The sequence below is a fragment of the Schistocerca piceifrons genome, chromosome 3, assembly GCF_021461385.2.
Source record: "Schistocerca piceifrons isolate TAMUIC-IGC-003096 chromosome 3, iqSchPice1.1, whole genome shotgun sequence".
Lineage (NCBI taxonomy): Eukaryota > Metazoa > Arthropoda > Insecta > Orthoptera > Acrididae > Schistocerca > Schistocerca piceifrons.
In genome coordinates, this window is record NC_060140.1 from 613,650,746 (window position 1) to 613,666,688 (window position 15,943).

Consider the following 15,943-nt stretch of genomic DNA (forward strand, 5'->3'; position numbering starts at 1 on the left):
ACTGATTTGTTTTCGTGACCTAACGACAGTGACTGCCATAATTTGAGTTCGTAAAATTAAGCATGCCTGAAGGGCATCTTCCTCCTACTCATTAACACTATAACATTCACTGAGTACATAGAGACCTATACACACCGAATTCGATTACTGATCTCACTATTTTTTTTAAAAAAAAAGCGTCATTGAGTTGTCCACCAGTGCTACAGTCAGTGATCATTCTGTCGGACGATGCTTGCGAATCCTGAAAAGCTACCTAACACAAACATTACATCAAGCTCCAGTTGGCGCTGTAAAGTGAGCCAATCATAGCCTCTCACAAGCAGTCATCCAATGACAAGTGTCAATACTCCCGGAGCGTCCTCCCACTTCTCAATAATTTTCCAAAACTACTACATCAGACCAGAGTGACCAATGAAATTCCTGCATTATCACGCCCAGAGGCCTACAGCTAAAGAAAGGAATGTGTTTTGGCGCCAACCTGTTGGTGCCCCAAAGGAGTGCATTAGCTTGTTGTTTCCTACGAATATCCTAAGATTCCTATCTGCCTTATATAGATGGACAGCTACAGGTATTTTTGGGACAAAAAAGTTGCAATCTCACACTTATAGAACCCTAACACCTCGCCTGCCAGCGTCTGAAATGAGTATAGAGCCATAAATACCTGTAGCTTTCACAGTGCCTACATAGTGTCCATAGATATATTGCTCTCCTATCAGTAGAGTGGCACCGTCTTTTCTGCACTCTCTGCCCAAGGCTCATTGCTGCCCACTTTGTTGGACCTTTACTGTACTTTACAATGCCCTCACTGCAGAAAAACGTCTTGGGGAAGTAGGTGCAGTGGTCTTCTCATGCAGGATTCCAATGACTCCTCTGCAGCCGACCGAATGACCGCAGCGTTACCTGCTGTCCACATTGTGTTGACTCGCAGTGAGCATCCGTTCATCCTGTACAGTACACACAGCAGCTTACGGCGAATGCTGTCTTACCTGGCGTCAGCATCACCTATCACTACCTGCCTCAAGTTAACAGTGTCCTTCTCCCACCTTTGATCTGCTGTCTGTTTGTGAAATTGCAGCCCAGCCAAACATTATTCTCAAGAAAGTACTTCATGTATTGGCAATCACTATCAGATAATCTTTAATAAAAATGAAAGAATACTCTATATATTGGTAATGTGAAAGTCGACAAAACCGTCAGTTTCGCTGTCTTTCATGATCACATAAAAGTAACTACGGTTAAGGCAATATCCAGACTGAGCTTCATTGTCCAACAACAAAGGAAGTAACATAGAGAACACTCGTTTGACCAATACTTGATTACTCCTGGTCAGTATGGGACCTGTATCAGATGGGACTGATAGAGAAAATAGATGAGATCCAAAGAAGAGCAGTGTAATTAGTTACAAGTTTATTTAGTAAGCACGAAGGCATACAGAGATGATCAAAGAACTTCAGTGACAGACACTGCAAGAGAGTCGTTCTGCATTACAGTATTGCTTATTGTTAAAATTCCAAGAGCACACATTCCTAGAAGAGTGAACAAATATGTTGCTTCCTCCTACCTATTTCTCACAAAAGACCACGAAGGTAAAATTAAAGAGATTAGAGGCCATATAAAGGCTTACAAGCAATCGTTCTTCCTGTGAACTATTCGTGTTGGGAATAGTAAAGCGTGGGAAGTGACAGTTGTACTCAATGTAACCTTCCCCACACACTGCAAGGAGGCGTGCAGAGCATAGATGTCATGTAGATGTAGAAGGTCTGCGTAATTACCCACTGCCAAGACACGCTAGTCACACTGCTCTACAAATGGTTCATGACCGAAAAGTCAAATCCTCCATGGTCCCAAGTAACACAATGCCCCTTTAAATGCGTTTAACTTGGGAATCTAGCCGAAAAATGTGGAGAAAATGAAACCAAATATCCCAAATGAAGAGAAAAACACGGTATCTGGAATTGCAACGCAGACATAGCAGCCCCAAAACGCAGCATCTGCAGTGATAGCCACTTACTATTCTCTGCAAAATGCGCAGAAAGACTACAAGCGGGACTCAGTGATACCCGAGCCCCATTCAGAACTCTGGACAGCTGTCCCGATCCCCAAACATGAGAAGGAACTAATGGAAGAAATGACAAACAGGGCGTATTCATGTTTGTCACAGCAGTATTGTGGAACCTCTTCTTCCAAACCAAAAAAGAGCAAATAGCAAACGCAATAGGGATGGTCTCAGACAAATTCTTCGTAACGACAGTAAAAGTAACACATACCAGAAAAGGAGTGCACATCACAGTCAGACTATAAGATCAACACAAAAGTGAATACAAAGACTACAACAAAAAGAAGCTAGTGCCACACAACAAAGAAGTGGAACAGTTATTTTATATTCACATTGCAATCAGTTTGTAAATATGGCTACATGCCGAGAATTTATAATTTTTTTTCAGTTAAATATACAAATGTCAGTAATTTCTACCCATCACCATTTACCCATTACAATAACAAATTCTTCTCCAGAATAGGAGTTGCCAAGGAGGGTCTCAGATTTTACTTTGCTGTCTAGTCCTCTACAGAGCGATCACGAAAGACGAAAAAGGGATAGAAGCGCGACTGAAATTCCTGTTTGACGAAGAGAACTGTCTGAAAAACAAAAAGACAATAATAAATCACACACTAAACAGGAAGAAAATACACATGCTGGGTCTAGCAGAAACATGGACAAAAGACAACGATAGATTCGAACTTATAAAGTATATCTGGCGTGTAAAGCATAGGGCAGACAAAAGTGGAAGAGGCGAAGTTAGCCATCTACACCAAGGTATATATAAAAAGGGGGGACGCCATTCCGGCCCCTGGCGAGCAAAACATCCCCAGACATCTATGCGCGTCTTGGCGTCACCTTGAGGACTGTCGTGGCTGTGTACTCAGCAGAACACGGCAGTCTCGGTGTGCATCCAAAGAAAATAACTCTTTTCGTGTCAATCATGAGCAAGGGTCACTGTAACTGCGTCTTGGCAAAGTGCATTAATACTACTCGAAACGCAAAAAACGTTATTTATGACGGTTTTCCCAAAGATGAGCACTTACAACATGAATGGATGGTTCACTCAGGTTTATTAGCTTTTGCTCCTGGATATCATATCTTCATGTCCCATGGATATAGCCGTTATTCTTTTCGTATTCCAGCGGTGTGTTAACCAGTTTAATGTAAGAATATCATATAACTTGCGAGTGAACTCTTACAACAATTCGTATGGTGATTTAACAATAACAGTGTAAGTCAAAGTGGCAGTGTGGTGTTCTTGTTAAGAACCTCACTTGCTGAAGATTGTGAGATCGAATCCAGTCGAATTCTTTAATTTGTATTTTTAAACTTTATTGAATGGAATTTAGAGGACATTGCCCATGCATTGACTTTAAGAGCTATATTGCCAAATGTACATGCTTCTTTACAGAAGCGAAAAATGCCTTTGTCACGCAAAGCATCATTTCAGAAATGGACGAAGGAACCATATGCAGTCTGGCTATTCTCGAAGATATGCTGTGTTTATTGAAGGTTAAGTCAAACACTCCTACTAATCAAGAGAGACTAGCAGTTTTGACATTTGATGAAATGAATATTGATGGTAGCATATGTAACAATTCATTGGAGCACATAGCGATCAGTCCTCATTCCATTGTTCAATTTTGCATGATCCGTGGGTTGTGCTGATAGTGGAAGCTACCAGTTTATTATGACTGCGACACAATTATGACTAGCAGTTTGCTTCAGAGCATCATTAAGGCAGTTGAAGAATCGAGAATGGATGTTGTAGCTGTGACATGATACATAGGTGGAAGAAATATAATAATTTGGATGGAATTGCATGTCTATACAGATGAAACATTTTAGTAAATCCAGCAGACGATACTAGCAAGGTGTGGGTTTGCTTCACTGTACCAAATTTGTTAAAGTTGTCGAGGAACCATTTCATAGCCAGAGGCATTATGCTATTTAATGTGTCCAAAATAACTAAGGCAGCTATAGAGGAATTTTTTAAACATAAAAAGGTGACCTAACGATAACACACACAACACTGAAGTGTGCTTAAATGTAACCGGACGAGCAAGGCAGAACGTTAAGATGGCAGCATGCTTATTTTCATAACAAACAGCTCAGGCCTTGAAGTACGTTCTTCACAGAGACATTGAAAACAATTTTATTGAACTCGTTAACGATGTCTTGAACTCTAGAATTCCGAAAAAATGGATATCCATTAGTGTGTAGCGTATTTGGAATGAATCTCACAATTCAGGAGAATATTCTGTGGGGCCAAGTAGAATGACGCACAGATTCTGGCGAAGTATTCCACACTTTATAACTGTGAACATAAACTGAACATATACATAAAACACCCGCTTTATACGCACAGTTTGAGAGGCAAACGGGAACTGGTGATGAAAGATCGTGAACTTAAACTACAGATAAACCATGTCTGTAATTGCCGCAGACGACAAGTTGTCCGTACTGGCGGCCGATGTCGCCACAGAGCCGCCCCCCCCCCCCCCCCTTCCAGTGCGGAGCACTGTGTTGTGGGGAGGGAGCTGGTGGTTTACTCCTGTTCATAGTCCCATTAGTCCCATAGAAATTGTGGGGGTGGAGGGGTATGCCATAGCGGGAGCAGGGAGCGTCACTGCCAGCAGCATTTGTGACATGCAGAATCATCTCCAGTTCTAGTGTCACAGTAGTTGTATCATGGTGGAGGTCCATGTCAGAATGGTTGGGGGAGAGGAGATTGAGCTAGGAGGGTTAAAGAGGTCTGTGTTCTGCTCCGATGTTAGCACTCAGGTCAGTTTAAGCCGATGGATGGGTCCAGCTGTGGGTCTGTCCTTCTTCAGTAGTCTGAAAGGCACGAATAAGTATTCATATAACCCTTAGGGGGTGATAATGGCAGTTTTATCAGTGTCTTAAGTCGTCATTGGTATTTGCAGATATGCTTTTCAACAGTCAATGACACTGAAAATCGAGGCACCCGATAATGCATGATCAAAGTCCTAAACGTTGGGTACCGGGTAAAGATCAGTAGTTGTGCACATACTGAGGATTCTGTCGTCTCTGCACATTCGAAAAGTACCATCTTTTTTGTGGGCCATATGTAGAGGTGAAGCCCAGGGGCTGTTTGAGTGGTGGATAGTGCCCAAGTTGAGCAACTTGTCTGCAGCGGTTTTGGCGATTTTCCATTTCTAGGGGGAGAGGCACCGCACTTGGCGAGAGGAGGGCGATCGCTCTGTTGTTGTGATTCTGTGTACTGTGCCATTAATAATGTCATAGCAGGGAGGAGACTGGGAGATACGGGAAGGGGGGGGGGGGGGACCTGACTGTTGCAGCCACTTGTTGCACAATTACACTGACTGCACTTGATTCGCTGGCAGTGACCTTCTCGTTCGTAGTGTTTGTCAAAGGTTGTTGTTTGCTGGTGAAGAGAGGCAGCATCCACGAATACTTGAGCAGCTCAGTGCAACGTTGGATGGTGTCCACAGCTTGTTTGTGATGGTGCTGTATGTTGCTGGTAGCGTCTGTGGGGTCCAGGGTGAGCACCATTTGGGTTAATGTTTCCTCGAGGTGACAATATTCGTTGTAGTCCGCGGATTTGGCGAAGAATTCTGGGAGTGGAGGTCCTTCTCCACATCCTGTATGTCCACTGGATTTGTTCCTTGAGAGGGTAGTCGTTCCGTGGTAGTGGTGTGTGAGGGCTGAAGGAACCTAAATTTTCCTCCTGTAGCGAGAGACATACTTTCCTTGTATCAATGTACTGTTGGTTGGTTATTGTAACTTGACTCTCGATGGAGGATCACAGCAGTTGGAGCATGTGTGCCTCTGAAAAGCAGGTATCACTGTATTGTGGTGGGGCTGGGGCCGATGGTCTTCCAATGGTGCCATTGATGGTGACATTATGTGGTCTGCAGAGCAGTACTCCTTCTCGTAAATCCGGGCAGAGATGCAACTGCCGTAGGAATTGGCCCCAATCAGTGGTTCATTGACACTGACGCGAAGAAATGTTCATGTGAAATGTTGGGCAATGCTGAGGTCAGTGTTGTAGGAGACAGTTTTGTAAATGGCAATGATCAATCCATTTGTCATTTGTAGCGTAGGTGCAGAGTTGGGGGCATCAGAAGATAGAGAGGTATTCAAGATAATACTGATTTCCAACACCAAGTCCACTAACAAGTGCTGCTTGATGTGACGATCTTGCAAGTAGATCCTGGATTTGTTGCCGACGGGTAGATGAGACAAACTGGTTTGGTTCACAGGGCATGGTGCGTGGCAAACTTTGATGATGCCACGGCCTCTGATGCCTAGTGAAGGTTGCTGGAGGCGTTTGGGTGTTGGCAGGGCTGCAGAGACTTGCGTGCAGCAGTGCAAAAGTGGGTGTGAAACCAACATCACTGTGTGGTCCACTGTCCATATCCTGTGGTGTGAGTGGCCCTGCACTATCTGTAGTTGTTAGCTGTGGGGAAGCATGGAACCAGCAGCCGTGGGTTGATGACCAGCAGTGGAAGCACCGGGCATTATCAGGAAGGTCTGATAACAGTTGGTCGTGGCTTGCTGGGTAGGGAAGTAAGATGACCACCCATGCTCCACACTCGACGTGTCAGAGGACCTCAGGTGAAGTCAGTACTGTTTGGTGGCAGTGTCCTGGAGAGGACAAGATTACTGCCACTGCTCTGTGGTTGGCGTGTCGAGTAATCTCAGATGGGGTCAGTTTCATTCAGAAACCGTCTGCCGACTCAGTGTGCAACACTGACTTTTTCTGTCTTGAGGTTACTCATGCAGGTCAGCATTAATCGCCGTGAGCAAAGCGAGCGCGATTAATAGTTCCACCACAGTTTGGTGACTACCGCTGCTTGAATACATTGCACATCAAGAGATTGTGGTTAGGTTAGGGCACGAGTGTAAATTCAGGGCTACAAAATGCGTTGATGCCACAGTCCAGCCATCGATCATTTAAAATCAGCTGTGGACAGAATCCACTGCATTTGTGTGTCGCCTTTAGCTGAGCAGTAGCTGATGTAGCAACACTACGGCGTCAAGTGCCAGACATCCACTCTCAAGTGGTTTTAAATGGACTATAGTTACTGATTCTTCCATTCCATGCTGTGTTATACACCTTGCAGGATGATGCTGTAAAGTACGTAATATGGAGTGAAGTGGTCATTTTAGGCTATGTACAATTGTTGGTTGACAGTATTCTATCCATGGGTTCTGTTGTTAACAGGTCAAATGGGAACTATACACTATTACTTTCGATTGTGTCACTTAAATGGTTCTGTCTTGCATTCCTGCCCATTATCAGTAACATTTTCTGGAAATTGGGGAGATATCTTAGAATTTAGATTGGTAGGCGTTGGCTGGCTGGTGCATAGTAAAGGCAGTGTAACCATGTCACCATTAGCTTTCCTGTACATATTATGGGAATTTGGGTGTTTATGGCATATATATTTTGGAAGTGCTGTGAAAACTAGACAAATTAAATCAGTGGCATGACACATGTATTATAAATTAGGACTATGCAAATGATAATTAAGACGAAAAATAACTCATTCATTTGGTGAAGGAGCAGATTTTTATGTAGCCTCTTCCAGATCAAGATGCAATCCATGGATGCTTCCTCCTTGTGGCATATTTCTTCGTGACTTTCAAGTATTCTTCATGATTCAGATGCCTAATCCTTATAAAAGTTCTTGTTCTCACATAAAGAGTAGTAACTGTGTCAAGAACCTTGGGGAAACTTTAGTTTCAGAATAGAGCACAGAAATTTTATGACTTTTTGTTTGACACTCCATTTCCACTAAATGCAGCATATTATTTTTCAATTGCATCACTTTCTTTTGCTTTGCTTGCGTTTCAAAGTAAAGACCATCACGAAATATAATTGAGATCCAGTCTGCATTAGGCTCACCTACTTCACATTTTGCTGCTGACACCTTGCTAACAAGTTGCACAGACATAAGTGCGAGAGAACTCTGAAACAGTGGTTTATTAAGTGAGGAATTGAAGAAAACTACTGTCAGTAGCTCTCTGAAAAGCACATCCTCGGCCCAGAATGAATGTGTAATGTCTTCAGTTATGTTGTTCCCCAACCCATAGAATTTCTCGTTTTAGCAGTTATCGATGGCCCATAAAATTAAAATACTTTCAATAAAAAAAAGTCTGCAGTTAGTTGAGTAACATGGTAGATAACGAAGTTTTGCATAATAAAGTTATGGCAAACTACTCTCCTCTTTGCGTGCTATCATTTGTGAATTTTTTTTTTTCGATATCTCAAATCGTTTATGAAATATGAGGAATGATGTGGGTATTTTACTCTTGTTTTATTGCTGGCGCAGCGCGATCACAAATGAGTGTGCCACATCAGATGAGTTTTCTTGAGATTAAAACACATAGAGACTTCCACCAAAATCTAAAGAAAAATTCAATATGTTAGCTAAATTTTATACACAGCAACGTATTATGTAATATGCATCAAAAGCAAAATCACAGCGGCCCCTATTTTTCATTGCAAACTTTTTCGAATTTCGCGCAGTGCCTTACTTCCATGTAAATATCACAATAACTAAGATCATTAATGAAATGATGGACACATCATCATGAGCCTTACATACAAAGCTATAAGTAACGCAAAAATGAATTTTTTTTTACCGAAAATCGCTTAGGAAAGATCACAGGGTGTGCGCCTCGATTTCGACATCTGCAAGAGGCCGAAGGGTGGCAAAAACTGTGGGCCTCCCCTTTCGAACAAACAAATGGACTCGCCCAGGCTTTCGGACAAAAATTGTCACTGCGCATCGGACACCGTATCCTGTGTGTACTCTATGCAGGTTTATAAGACTGGACAACAGGACACCGAGTGAAGAAGTATACGAAATCGTAAGAATAACCTGACTTCAAACACATTTAGTAAATTTGAGGGCAAGATACGGCAAACGAATATTCCAAGTCCGTCCCGACTTAAGAGACATATTAACGATCAACATAACAAAAATTTAAGAAAAAGAAACACAAGCATATACACCCAAAACGAACAATTACGGTACCCAAAACACAAAGCAAATTTTCCGAGAACTAACATACACAATATTGCCTCTAACAGAAACTGATGAAACAGCACCACATTAGGTGAAAGAGAAATAAGACAGTACAATAGTAAGATATAGAAAATAACAAATATTGTAATAACTGGCCACTGCACAGACCACTGGCGAATGGAACAGTTTAGACTGTAAGAACAGAAACATGTAGCAATCAGTCACTGCACACAGTAGTACGATTTGCTAACACTAGACATAAGTATTTTAGTCAACAAAGTTAAAATGTTAAATTTAAGGTTTTAACTTTCGTGTATCCCTCTGTGATTGTGTGAGTGAGTGAGTGAGTGAGTGTGATTGTGAATGTGTATGTGAATGTAACAGAATGTTAAATTATAATGAAATAAACGAATGTAAAAAGTTCTACAGCTGAATAGACTCGAAAATGTTCTCAAGCAGCCTGTCATTTTCTCCTCAGAGATGAGAGTGGGAAAAGAAAAAGAAACGCTCTACCAGTCAGAAACCTACGAGAGATTGTAGCATTCACTTTGGTATTCACCACCCTCTCACTACTTCTAGACTCCTTATCAACTGAAGACTGTTATCGAGACCTCATACACTGAGAAGATCGCCAGTGCTGCTGAAACCTAGAAATTCTCCAAAAGCTTCAATGAGAACATCAGCTCACACACTAGTGCATTAGAAAGCAAAAGTCATGAATAGTCATCAACTCACAGATTCCACATCTTACTGCAAACTTCCCAAATGGGAATAACGCAATCTGTGTTAGGGGACTTAAGTGTCAGGGGCCTGCTAATGCTGAAGCACCCCACGTACTGTAGGCCAAATCTCTTCCTCCGCGCTCTCTTGCGTCACTAGCGATTTGGGACACTTCTGTAGGGTTGAATAGGGCAACACACACCAGGATGGACCCTTGTGGTTCACACCCATCCCTCTTTCCGATCACCTGTAAGACCTGTAAGGGCTGCTCATCACACTCAGCAATGCTGCATAAGCAGTGATGACTCCAAAGAATACCAAGTCCCAACCTGACATTAACCACAGCAGAAGATGCTGCATCAGAAGGTACCATACTGGTGTTCATCCCTAAGGTTGCAGAAAGTGAAAAGCCAATGTGTAAGGTTAAGCTAGCGACAAGAACTCCTGCAACACCTCTGGTCGAGATTCCAGGGGCTTCACCCTTGTAAGGTTGGGGAGAGACACACCATAATGGGTTGAACATACAATGTGGTTTTCCAAGTGTTTGAGATTCTTGCAAAAGTAAAATTTTGTGATATTATTTGTAGATAACATTCGTCAGAACAAAGATGCATTAATTATTATATTACAAAGTATGCAACTAGTATGAAACTTCAAACAAATCTTCAGAAAGCGGACAAAGTTGTTATCTCAAGAACAGCATCAGAACAACGTTAGACTGTGAGGGATTTCAACAATGCTTCAGCAAGTGATGGGAGTGTTATTCCTTCCATGTTGACACAGTGCTGCACTTCACCTTTCTTCATGTGCCGTGATGTTGGAAACCTGTTTCAGCTACAGCAATAGCATTTTTGGCGTAATAAATTCTGTATCAACAAACAGTTTTGACATTTATTAAATTTTTAACCAGATTGTTTTCACTGGTAGTGAGGTTTGGTGCAATGTAAAATAGTTCAGAGAGAGAGAGAGAAGGTCATTTTTATTCACTCTATCAAAGTCCATAAATCATGAACCTTTCCATGAGTGGGATGGCTTGTGTGCCTTAGCAATAAAGATATCTGTAGCATAGGTGCAATCACAATTGAGGGGCATCTGCTGCGAGGCCAGACAAAAATGTGGTTCCTGAAGAGGGGCATCAGCCTATTCAATAGTTGCAAGGACAACAGTCTGGATGATTGACTGATATGGGCCTGTAACATCGACCGAAACGAGCTTGCTATGCTGGTACAGCAAACAGCTGACGCCCAGAGGAAACCACAGCCACAATTTTTCTCAATCGCACACAGCTCACTGTATGGTTAAATGATGATGGTTCCTCTTGGGTAAAATATTCCAGAGGTGAAATAGTTCCCCATTTGGATCCCTGGGAGGAGACTACTCAACAGAATGTCGTCATCAGGAGAAACAAACTGGCATTCTATGGGTCAGAGTGTGGAATGTTAGATCACTTAATTGGGCAGGTAGGTTAGAAAATTTAAAAGGGAAAAATGGGTAGGTTGAAGTTCAATACAGTGGGAATTAGTGAAGTTCGATGACAGGAGGAACAGGACTTCTGGACAGGTGGATACAGGATTATAAATACAAAGTCAAATAGGGGTAATGTAGCAGTAGGTTTAATAATGGAAAAGAAAATAGGAATGCAGGTAAGCTACTATGAACAGCGTAATGAACGAATTATTGTATCCAAGATAGACACAAAGCGATGAAGAGATTGAAGAAATGTATGATGAAATAAAAGATATTATTAAGATAGTTTAAGGAGACAAAAATTTAATTTTGAAGGGGACTGGAATTCGATAGCGGGAAAAGGAAGAGAAGGAAAAATAGTAGGTGAGTGTGGACTGGGGGAAAGGAGTGAAAGAGGGAGCCACCTGGAAGAATTTTGCACAGAGTGTAAATTAATCGTCGCTAACACTTGGTTAAAGAGTCGCAAAGGAAAGTTATACACATGGAAGAGACCTGGAGACACTGGAATATTTCAGATTTGTTATATAATGGTTAAACAGAATTTTAGGAACCAGATTTTAAATTTTAAGATGTTTCCAGGGGCTGATGTGCAATCTGACCACAATTTATTAGTTGTCAACTATAGAGTTATGGGAGCTGGATAAGTCGACAGAACCAGAGCTTGTTGAGAGTTCCAGAAGGAGCATTAGGCAACAACTGATTCGAAGAAGAGAAATGAATACAGTAGAAGATGAATCGGTATCTTCAAGAGATGAAATAGTGAAGGCAGCTGAGCATCAGAAGGTAAAAAGACAAGATGTAGTAGAAATCCTTGGGTAACACAAGAGATATTGAATTTAATTGATGAAAGAAGAAAATTTGGAAAATGCAGCAAATGAAGCAGGGAAACAGAATATAAACATCTAAAAAATGAGATTGATAGGAGGTGCAGAATTGTCTAAGCAGGTATGGTACAGGACAAATGTAAGGATTTAGAAGCATATTTCACTAGGGAGAAGATAGACACTGCTTATAGGAAAATTAAAGAGGCCATTGTGGAAAAGAGAATCAGATGAATGACTATCAAGAGATCGTATGGAATAAGAGTCTTAAGCAAAGAAGGGAAAGCTGAAAGGTGGAAGGAGTATATAGAGTGTCTATACAAGAGAGATGAACTTGAAGGCAGTATTATAGAAAGTGAGATGAACATAGATGAAGATGATATGGGAGATATGATACTGCGAGAAGAATTTGACAGAGCTCTGAAAAATCTAATTCAAAACAATGCTCTTGTGATAGGCAGTTCATTAGTTAGTTATAGTTAGTTAGTTGGTCACATGTTCCATTGATCAATTTCATGGTACAGAAGCTGTTATGATGTGGAACATGTCAAGTACACAAAAAATGCATATATGATACAACATTACAGTACAGTGTTAAGGTAAATATTTCTGTTATTTACCCCATTCCTTTCAATGGTACAACATGCATATACTATATTAATAGATTTATTTATTCCTATTCAAGAATTCATCTGTGGTATAGAAGGAGTTGTCAAGGAGATATGATTTCAATTTATTTTTGAAGCTATTACTGCTATCTGTCAGACATTTTATAGCAGCATATTTTACCCCTTTCTGTGCCAAAGATGGACTGAGAAAGGACAGTGTAAGTCTTTCTTTTCTTCTGGTGTTACAGTCATGAATATCACTGTTGTTTTTAAACTGGTCCATCTTGCTGAGAACAAATTTCATTAGTGAGTAAATGTACTGTGAGGCTGTTGTAAGAATTCCCAATCTTTTAAAAAGGTGCCTACAAGATGTGCGACTATGAACCTCACACATTATTCTAACCACTTTCTTTTGAGCAGTGAATCCTTTTTGTCTATATGTTGAGTTACCCCAAAATATTATTCCATATGACATCAAAAGTGAAAGCATGCAAAGTATGTTAGCTTACTAATTTCTATAGCCTCAAAATTGGCAATTATTCTGATTGCAAAAGTTGCTGAACCTACTTGCTTTAGAAGATCCATAATATGAATTTTCCAGTTAAGATATGTACACCCAAAAACTTAGTATGCTCTACCCTGTCTATTGACTTCTGTTGATGTCTTATATTTATTGAAGGGACTGTAGTTTTTTCAGCAGAAAATTGGATTTACTGTGTTTTTTCAAAGTTTAAAGCAAGCCCATTTGCAGACAACCAATTAATGACTTTTGCAAAGATCTTATTTGTATAATTTTCAATTGGAGTTTCTTTCACTGAATTAATAATGATGCTTGTATCATCAGAAAACAGTGTACTTCAGCTTCTTGTTTCAGATAAGAAGATAGGTCGTTCACATATATCAAGAACAGAAGGTGTAAGTGAAAATTACTAGCTGTGCTGTGTGCAGTCTGTGGCTGATTGGCATTGTTGTAATATTCGCTATTGTAGTGTTGGCAGTTGGAGGTGAGCCACCAGCAGTGGTGGATCTGGGGAAGGAGATGGCGGAGTTTTGAGAGCGGATGATCTGGACGTGTGTCCATCAGAGACAGTAAAATTGTAAGACTGGATGTCATGAACTGATATATATATTATGACTTTTGAACACTATTAAGGTAAATACATTGTTTGTCCTCTATCAAAATCTTTCATTTGCTAACTATGCCTATCAGTAGTTAGTGACTTCAGTAGTTAGAATCTTTTATTTAGCTGGCAGTATTGGCGCACACTACATTGCAGTAGTTCGAGTAACGAAGATTTTTGTGAGGTAAGTGATTCATGAAAGATACAGGTTATTGTTAGGCAGGGCCATTCTTTTGTAGGGATTATTGAAAGTCAGATTGCGTTGTGCTAAAAATATTTTGTGTCAGTTTGTTGATGATCTGAATAAGTAAAGAGAGAAATGTCTGCACACGTTCAGTTTTGCTCAACTGTTTGAAAATCAAATAACATAAGGGGTTTATCAGCACAATCATTCATAAATTTTTCTAAGGGGACGTTTCATATGACGACCCTTAACCGAGGATACCTCACTGGAATCTTCTGATTTTTTCTTGTAGTTTGTGTAATTAGTGTACCTATTATTTATTGCTAGCGCGTAATTGTAGAGAGAATCTTCTTTGTAGTTGTAGTTTTTCATTGTTGTACAATAAAACAGATGTGGCATGCATGTAGATTTGCACCAAATATTTCGCAGCTGCGCTTTCGATTAACTAGATATTAGTTGCAGTGCTATGTTAATGTGTTTTCTTGTTTTTGCTCTTCAAATTGTGCTTGTCTTGTTATCGCGTAAAATACGTGATAATTATTGCATGTGAAAAACGTAACACTAGGCTCTAAAGTAAATTGAGAAATGATAGTGGCGACGAGCGTAGCTTATCAGCACCACCGTGTAATGCATTAACAGGCACTCAGAGTAATAATTTGGTAATTGTGCATAGGGAAATGGAGCAGGCGGCAAATAATGGTGTAGACAGTGAAACAATTAGTGAACAGGGAAACATTGTCCATCGATCGGTCGGCAACAGCTCGCCTCAAGAATCCGAAATGACAGGACAAAATTTTGCAGTTACTGCAGATTCAGGTTTTGCGTCATTACCCGTTTCTCAATCAAGTCAATACACATTTTCTGCCTTTCAATATGCGAATGTTGCCTGTTATGCACTGCCGATAAGAACAAAGGAACAAGTTCCAGACACTAATACATTGTTATTGCAATTCATGCAACGAATGGAACAAAATCAGGAACGAACACAGCAACAGCTACACAAGTTAGACACAATGGAACAAACTCTTCAAAAGTTAAACACAATTGAGCAAACGCTTGAACAAACTTGTAAAGATTTAACTGCTGAGTTACTTAAAATCGAATCGAAATGTCAGAAAGTCTGTAATGACGTAAAAACACAAATTTGTGAGCATTTTCAACCTATTTTTTCGCGTCATGAAAATGCACTACAGAATCACGAAGCAGCCATAAAGGAACTGCAAACTATTGTTCATGAAAATCATGACACCTTGCAAGCTAAAATTGACTCAGTTGCATCTACCGATTCGGTTACGCAACCCGCAAAAACTCAGGAAAACTTAAAGGAAACAGTAGATACGTTTCCAACACAAATGGACACTCTGAAACTTAGTTCAGAAAGACACATGGAGGAAATTAGTTCATCATCAGAGAAAGTAGTCGAACTTTCGGATCAGCTACATAATTTATCTACGAAGGTAGATGATAATCTGAATGACACAAGACCGGTAGTCTTTAATGACACAGAAGATTACGAACAAATTAGGAAATTCAAACAAAACCAGAATCAAATTAATACACAGTACGAAAGGGAAATCCAGGAAGTACAAGATCAGTTGGCACAAGTAATACAAGAATTACATATTTCAGAGGAGACTCGCACTCCAACTCGGGAAGAGGGACTTAGAAATACGGAAAAGCCACAAAATAATAACACAGGGCATTTCGCAAATTATGAAAGAAATTGGCAAGGTGCACCGAATTTTGAGATGGAACCGCCGACGCGACGTAACGATGACCGATATGCGACTCGCCGTCACGATGACTTTGACTATAAGCTGTTCATTACTACACGTAAATTCAAAACATTTAAGAACCCTGTCAACGACATGCATCCACAAGTGTGGCTTCACCAATTCTCTCATTGTTTTCCTCCCAACTGGTCACTGGAGCACAGATTAGAATTTATGTGTGGATACT